This window comes from Canis aureus, chromosome 17, assembly GCF_053574225.1.
Source record: "Canis aureus isolate CA01 chromosome 17, VMU_Caureus_v.1.0, whole genome shotgun sequence".
Classification (NCBI taxonomy): domain Eukaryota; kingdom Metazoa; phylum Chordata; class Mammalia; order Carnivora; family Canidae; genus Canis; species Canis aureus.
Window position 1 is genome coordinate 29,694,729 of NC_135627.1, and position 9,319 is coordinate 29,704,047.

Genomic DNA, 9,319 nt, shown 5'->3' on the forward strand with positions numbered 1-9,319 from the left:
TTTAAGATTTGTGTGGAATCAGAAAAGACCTCAAATAGCCAGGGGAATTTTAAAAAAGAAAGCCATATCTGAGGGCATCACAATGCCAGAATTCAGGTTGTACTACAAAGCTGTGGTCATCAAGACAGTGTGGTACTGGCACAAAAACAGACACATAGATCAATGGAACAGAATAGAGAACCCAGAAGTGGACCCTGAACTTTATGGTCAACTAATATTTGATAAAGGAGGAAAGACTATCCATTGGAAGAAAGACAGTCTCTTCAATAAATGGTGCTGGGAAAATTGGACAGCCACATGCAGAAGAATGAAACTAGACCACTCTCTTTCACCATACACGAAGATAAACTCAAAATGGATGAAAGATCTAAATGTGAGACAAGATTCCATCAAAATCCTAGAGGAGAACACAGGCAACACCTTTTTGAACTCAGCCACAGTAACTTCTTGCAAGATACATCCATGAAGGCAAAAGAAACAAAAGCAAAAATGAACTATTGGGACTTCATCAAGATAAGAAGCTTTTGCACAGCAAAGGATACAGTCAACGAAACTAAAAGACAACCTACAGAATGGGAGAAGATATTTGCAAATGACGTATCAGAAAAAGGGCTAGTTTCCAAGATCTATAAATAACTTATTAAACTCAACACCAAAGAAACAAACAATCCAATAATGAAATGGGCAAAAGACATGAACAGAAATCTCACAGAGGAAGACATAGACATGGCCAACATGCACATGAGAAAATGCTCTGAATCACTTGCCATCAGTGAAATACAAATCAAAACCACAATGAGATACCACCTCACACCAGTGAGAATGGGGAAAATTAACAAGGCAGGAAACCACAAATGTTGGAGAGGATGTGGAGAAAGGAGAACCCTCTTACACTGTTGGTGGGAATGTGAACTGGTGCAGCTACTCTGGAAAACTGTGTGGAGGTTCCTCAAAAAGTTAAAAATAGACCTGCCCTATGACCCAGCAATTGCACTGTTGGGGATTTACCCCAAAGATATAGATGCAATGAAACGCCGGGACACCGGCACCCCAATGTTTATAGCAGCAATGGCCACAATAGCCAAACTGTGAAAGAAGCCTCGGTGTCCATCGAAAGATGAGTGGATAAAGAAGATGTGGTTTATGTATACAATGGAATATTCCTCAGCCATTAGAAACGACAAATACCCACCATTTGCTTCAACGTGGATGGAACTGGAGGGTATTATGCTGAGTGAAATGAGTCAATCGGAGAAGGACAAACATTATATGTTCTCATTCATTTGGGGAATAGTGAAAGGGAATATAAGGGAAGGGAGAAGAAATGTGTGGAAAATATCAGAAAAGGAGACAGAACATAAAGACTCCTATCTCTGGGAAACGAACTAGGGGTGGTGGAAGGGGAGGAGGGCGGGGGGTGGGGGTGAATGGGTGACGGGCACTGAGGGGGGCACTTGACGGGATGAGCACTAGGTGTTATTCTGTATGTTGGTAAATTGAACACCAATAAAAAATAAATTTATTAAAAAAAAGAAATGTCTTGAAAAGATTTGTCTCAAGAGAGAGATGAAAAATAGTCATGTTGTGCCATGCATGAACCTATTTTTGCACTCAGCAGACAAAATATGTATATCTGTTATTGATTTTCTTATCTGGTTTTCCATAAGTTTTAAAAAGAGAATTCACGGGATCCCTGGGTGGCACAGCGGTTTGGCGCCTGCCTTTGGCCCAGGGTGCGATCCTGGAGACCCTGGATCGAATCCCACGTGGGGCTCCCGGTGCATGGAGCCTGCTTCTCCCTCTGCCTGTGTCTCTGCCTCTCTCTCTCTCTGTGACTATCATAAATAAATAAAAATTTTAAAAAAAGAGAATTCACAAGAGAAGAAATGATTTTAAAATATGTTTGCCTTATGATCACTCTACATCACTTGATAGGTGAAGTGATAAAATGAAATTTCATTTTACAGGGATTCCTAGAATTTTGAGGGTCAAGAGCTCTTTTGAGCACCTATTGAAAACCAGTCACCAAAATGCACGTTCATAAAATCTTTTCCAGTTTCTTTCAAGGGGTCAATGAACCCTTGAAAATCTGTTTACAAATCTCCAGATTTAATAGATCATTTTATCCTCATATTGCTGAATTTATCAAATAGGGCTGATAAGATTTACAAATAATAAAAACACTATAGAGTCATGTCAACTGTGGCAATATCACAGCAACAACACTAGTAACTGTGACAATATCACAGCAACAACACTAGTAAAACAGTGTTTATTAGATACTTAATATGCCTGGTGATCATATGATACATGTAGTAATATTGTCATCTTTTTAAATATCAGAAAACTGAGACATGGAAGGATTAACTTCCTCCAAGTGATCAAGGATTAGTTCAGGAAGGGCTACTCATTCAGCGAGCAAGGGTTTGAAACTGGGGAGTCTGATTCCACAGATCTCTACCAAGGCAATTAGCATATTGTAAGTGCTCAATAAACATTAGCTATGGTTACTATTGGTATGATTATTTGGAGGTAAAGGTAGAAGGGATAGAAAAATACAGAACATATAGGCAAAAATATTTTTTCTTGAATAACTGAAAAGATTTTTTTAATTTAATAATTGTCTTTTTTTCCTCTAGGTTCTAATAGTTAGATAATGGATCTTGTCAACCATTATATGTCTTCACCTTCAGCTGGGGACACATAACTTTTATTGTGGTCCATTATCTGGCCATTAGAGGCCGCAAGCGTGTCCCCTGACCTTGTACCTCACATTATGCTCAGGAAAAGGGGTTGAAAATGTGGAGGCAGCAGCTTTTCTAGCTTCAGACGTAAAAGGAGCTATAGAGCCTCCTATATTGAGACCATCCATTTTCTCACTGCTGTACAGTCCATCATGCAAGGCCTGTGGATAAGAAGTGGTCTGTTTCCTGATCCAACTTCCCAGCCTTTCCTTCTTGCTCTCTCACTTCATGAAGGTTAATCCAGTGACAGCCAAACTACTCAGAATACTCAGATATTCTTTTTAACAGAGGAGAACTGAAACTGCTCACAAGCTTTCATATATGTGTTTGCTTAGTGGTTTTATCTTCTTATCACAGAAGCCAGTGATCCCCAAACTCAAAGCATTCATGTAATTTTGTGGCAGTCCCTTCATGGACTTCTGTGGCATATTTTTGTTTCCAAAGTGAAAGTGAACCATAAATAATTTTGATTAGAGATTTTGTTGGTAAATTTCATAAACTTGAAATAATTACAAGACTGTGGTATGCTATGGCAGAGAAGTGGAGACTGTTAAAGAGAACCCTCCAGCCCCTCTGCAGTATTGGTATGCACTAATCTCATCGCTTGTCTTTCAGTGTATCCACTCATGGCAAAGTTATAAAGAGATTTAAATATCTATTTATATTTTCTATCTTTGCTTGCCTTCTTCTTCTTCTTCTTTTTTTTTTTTTTTATTAGAATAGGTGTCTCAGGGCACTTGGGTGGCTCAGTGGTTGAGCATCTGCCTTTGGCTCAGGTTGTGATCCCGAAGTCCTGAGATCAAATCTGGTATCAGGCTTCCCACAGGGAACCTGCTTCTCCCTCTGCCTACGTCTCTGCCTCTCTCTCTTTTTTTTTTTAAGATTTTATTTATTTATTCATGAGAGACACACACACACACACACAGAGGCAGAGACACAGGCAGAGGGAGAAGCAGGCTCCATGCAGGGAGCCTGTCGTGGGACTCCATCCTGGGTCTCCAGGATCAGGCCCTGGGCTGAAGGCGGCGCTAAACCGCTGAGCCACCCGGGATGCATTTTTTTTTTTTAAGATTTTATTTATTTATAGTCTCTGCCTCTCTGTGTTTCTCATGAATAAATAAATAATATTTTTTTAAAAAAAGAATAGATGTTTCAGGGAGACTAAGACTTTGTATATCAGTATGTGATATAGAAATTTTTCCCAAATGATGAGTATTTTGGAAATCCTAAAGTAATGAACCTTTTCCCCTCTTTCCCAATTTTCTGCTTATCTACTCTTCTCCTCCAGTCCCTCCCTTCCATACACACAGAGTTCTAACTCTGCCTGAAAGTTGACAGAGATTAATATGATTTTTGGTTTTTTTGTTTTGTTTTGTTTTTTTTATTTATGATAGTCACACAGAGAGAGAGAGAGAGAGGCAGAGACACAGGCAGAGGGAGAAGCAGGCTCCATGCACCAGGAGCCCGATGTGGGATTCGATCCCGGGTCTCCAGGATCGCGCCCTGGGCCAAAGGCAGGCGCTAAACCGCTGCGCCACCCAGGGATCCCTGATTTTTGTTTTATATCAAACTCACATACTTTGATAACAGAAACATCAGCAGATAGCTGTGTTAAGGTTATTACCTTTGGGACTTTGACAGTTTAAAGAGACCATACTGAGTTGGTAGAGCCAATGGCATGTTCTTGTGAATCACAGTTACAAACACTAACCATTAAAGGTCACTGGAAGTCCTGCCTTATAAGTAGTTACATGTTATGATTGAGAAATCACTATGTTTACTTTCTGGACTCAAGAGCTTGTCTTTCAAACCAAGTTTGCAAGGCAATGGCTGAAAGTACATCTCAAAACAGGACAGCTTTCTGTTCCCCTGACCAAGATAAAAGGAATGCTGAGAAGGTAATCTTCTGATGAAGAGAAAATTAAGGGTCTTTACTAATAGACCAGGTATGAGAAAAGAGAAAAGAAAGAAAAAGAGAAAAGCCAAGGATGATTCTAATATTTTTGACCTGAGCAACTGGAAGAATGGAATTCCATTTACTGAGGTGGATAAAATAGGGCAGGGGGTGTGAGGATCTCACTTTTGGACATGTTAAGATTTTGAGAGAGTTACTGGCTATCCCAGAGGTGATGCCAAGTAAGAAGCTTCATATACAAGTTTGGAGTTCAGGAAAGAGATATTAATTTAAGAGATATTAATATTTGAAGGATATTTAAAGAGAATGAGTAAATGAGATCACCGAGAGAATGAGTATAGATGAAAAAGAGAAGAGGTCTGAAGATGAAACCCCTCAGCACTCCAACTTTGAAAAGCTGAAGATAGAGAGACTCAGAAGGTTCCCAGAGAAGACTGTGGTTTGGAATGAAAATGGAGAAGCTTAAATATCCTTGGTTCCCCTCAGAACTGAATTGCTAATTCCTCTAGGAAGCCTTTCACATTCCTCCAAGCATGGGTTCTTTAGCAAACCAGGGCTATATATCACTGGGTATATATCCGAAACAATTGAAGGCAAGGTCTTGAGATATTTGCACACCCATGTTCACATTAGCCAAAAGGTGGAATGTCCAAATGCTATCAATTAGTAAGTGATTAAGCAAAAGGTGGTATATACAGGCAATGGGATGTTATTGGGCTTTAAATAGGAGGGAAAAACACCAGAGATCAACATGGAGGACATTATGTTAAGTGAAGTAAGCCACTCACAAAAAGTCTAAGATTCCACTTATATGCAGTATCTAAAATAGTCAAATATGTAGAAATAGAAAGTAGAATGGTGGTTACCAGGGTCTAGGGAAGGAAGAAAAGGGAAGTTTTTTAATGGGCAGAGACTTCTAATTTGCAGGATGAAAAGACTCTGGATATCTGTTTCACAGTATGAATGTGATATACTTTACACCACTGAATTGTACATGTAAAAGTGTTTAAGATGGAAAATTTATGTTACATGGGTTTTTTAACAACATGTAAGAGAAATCACAAAACCTAGCTCACATTCAAGGTTCTACCTTCTGAAACGAGTGTAAAGAATTTGTAGACATGTTTTCAAGCCATCAAAACATGTTGGGTTTTTTGTTTTGTTTTCAAGCATACTCTCAGAAATATGTGCTAACCCTCCTTAAAACTAGACAGAAAAAAATTGTTTAAAATAAATTTTCTAGCTTAAAAAAACCCAAACAATTACTTTAAGGAATAGCTTTTTATAGTTAACAAAAGTAAAATTTAAGTGTTAATAAATTTTTAAATGCTTTCATTGAAATTAAAAAGAGACTTAATACAGATCTGCTTTTTTAACCCAATAGATGTATCTTTAAATTAATGCATCTTTTGTGCCAGTACCACACTGTCTTGATGACCACAGCTTTGTAGTACAACCTGAATTCTGGCATTGTAATGCCCCCAGATATGGTTTTCTTTTTTAAAATTCCCCTGGCTATTCGGGGTCTTTTCTGATTCCACACAAATCTTAAAATAATTTGTTCTAACTCTCTGAAGAAAGTCCATGGTATTTTGATAGGGATTGCATTAAACGTGTATATTGCCCTGGGTAACATTGACATTTTCACAATATTAATTCTGCCAATCCATGAGCATGGAATATTTTTCCATCTCTTTGTGTCTTCCTCAATTTCTTTCAGAAGTGTTCTATAGTTTTGAGGGTATAGATCCTTTACATCTTTGGTTAGGTTTATTCCTAGGTATCTTATGCTTTTGGGTGCTATTGTAAATGGGATTGACTCCTTAATTTCTCTTTTTTCAGTCTCATTGTTAGTGTATAGAAATGCCACTGACTTCTGGGCATTGATTTTGTATCCTGCCACGCTACCGAATTGCTGTATGAGTTCTAGCAATCTTGGGGTGGAGACTTTTGGGTTTTCTATGTAGAGTATCATGTCATCGGCGAACAGAATAGAGAATCCAGAAGTGGACCCTGAACTTTATGGGCAACTAAATTCGATAAAGGAGGAAAGACTATCCATTGGAAGAAAGACAGTCTCTTCAATAAATGGTGCTGGGAAAATTGGACATCCACATGCAGAAGAATGAAACTAGACCACTCTCTTTCACCATATACAAAGATAAACTCAAAATGGATGAAAGATCTAAATGTGAGACAAGATTCCATCAAAATCCTAGAGGAGAACACAGGCAACACCTTTTTGAACTCAGCCACAGTAACTTCTTGCAAGATACATCCATGAAGGCAAAAGAAACAAAAGCAAAAATGAACTATTGGGACTTCATCAAGATAAGAAGCTTTTGCACAGCAAAGGATACAGTCAACGAAACTAAAAGACAACCTACAGAATGGGAGAAGATATTTGCAAATGACGTATCAGAAAAAGGGCTAGTTTCCAAGATCTATAAAGAACTTCTTAAACTCAACACCAAAGAAACAAACAATCTAATCATGAAATGGGCAAAAGACATGAACAGAAATCTCACAGAGGAAGACATAGACATGGCCAACATGCACATGAGAAAATGCTCCGCATCACTTGCCATCAGGGAAATACAAATCAAAACCACAATGAGATACCACCTCACACCAGTGAGAATGGGGAAAATTAACAAGGCAGGAAACCACAAATGTTGGAGAGGATGTGGAGAAAGGGGAACCCTCTTACACTGTTGGTGGGAATGTGAACTGGTGCAGCCACTCTGGAAAACTGTGTGGAGGTTCCTCAAAAAGTTAAAAATAGACCTGCCCTATGACTCAGCAATTGCACTGTTGGGGATTTACCCCAAAGATACAGATGCAATGAAACGCCGGGACACCTGCACCCCAATGTTTATAGCAGCAATGGCCACAGTAGCCAAACTGTGGAAGGAGCCTTGGTGTCCATCGAAAGATGAATGGATAAAGAAGCTGTGGTCTATGTAGACAATGGAATATTACTCAGCCATTAGAAACGACAAATACCCACCATTTGCTTCAACGTGGATGGAACTGGAGGGTATTATGCTGAGTGAAATGAGTCAATCGGAGAAGGACAAACATTATATGTTCTCATTCATTTGGGGAATATAAATAATAGTGAAAGGGAATATAAGGGAAGGGAGAAGAAAAGTGTGGGAAATATCAGAAAGGGAGACAGAACGTAAAGACTGCTAACTCTGGGAAACGAACTAGGGATGGTAGAAGGGGAGGAGGGCGGGGGATGGAGTGAATGGGTGGCGGGCACTGGGGGTTATTCTGTATGTTGGTAAATTGAACACCAATAAAAAATAAATTTAAAAAAATTAATGCATCTTATTTAAGGCGTTAAGTACAGTTACTTTAGATATTTCAGGAAATCACATCCACATATTTGAATTGGATTTGTCAAAAATAAGGTAAAGGAGTTGCTGAAAACAGAAGTAAAATCAGATTACTATGGAGTGGGGAAGAGAGGAGGAACAGCAGTGGCAGAAGCCATTGTAATGAGCATCCTGGAGGCTGGCTTTTGGGGAAGGTGTTGGGGAATGTGTATGTAAAACAGGGGACCCCCTTAGTGTCATGAAAGACATGAAATCCGGATATGAAGCAGATAAGGTGGTAGGTTAAGCATGGAGATGGGGTTTTGGTCTGAAGGCACAGGCAATGTTTAGGCTAACCACGTTGGTCTTGTTTCAGTTGACTTTTTTTTATTAAAGATTTATTTATTTATTTATTTATTTATTTATTTATTTATTTATTTATGATAGACACACAGAGAGAGAGAGAGAGGCAGAGACACAGGAGGAGGGAGAAGTAGGCTCCATGCAGGGAGCCAGACATGGGACTCGATGCCGGGACCCCAGGATTGCGCCCCAGGCCAAAGCAGGCAGTAAACCGCTGAGCCACCCAGGGATCCCCTCAGTTGACTTCTTTTTTTGTTTTTAAGATTTATTATTTATTTATTTATTTATTTATTTATTTATTTATTTATTTATTCATGAATGAATGAATGAGAGACAGAGAGAGAGAGAGAGAGGCAGAGACATAGGCAGAGGGAGAAGCAGGCTCCATTCAGGGAGCTCAATGTGGGACTCAATCCTAGGACTCCAAGATCATGCCCTGAGCCAAAGGCAGATGTTTAACCATTGAGCCACCCAGGCCTCTTGACTGACTTCTTTTTTAAAAAAAAAGATTTTATTTATTTATTTGAGAGAGAGAGCACACAGGGTTGAGAGGGTTAGAGAGAGAGAGAGGTCATGTAGGGGTGGAGGAGTTAGAGAGAGAGAGAGAGAGAGAGTGTTCACATAGGAGTGGGGAAGGGCAGATGGGGAGGGAGAAGGGGAGAAGCAGACTCCCCACTGAGCTCAAAGCATAATACAAGGATGGACCTCAGGACCCTGAGATCATGATCTGAGCCCAAACCAGGAGTTGGATGCTCAATGGACTGAGCCACCCAGGTGCCCCTCAGTTAGGACTGACTTCTTATCACATTCCCCCATGACCAGTTAAGCTCTGACTCTTCCATTTATTCAGTCAGCAAATTTCTTTTTTTTTTTTAATTTTATTTATTCATGAGAGAGACAGAGAGAGAGGCAGAGACATAGGCAGAGGGAGAAGCAGCCTCCCTGTGGGAAGCCTGATGCAGGACTCGATCCTA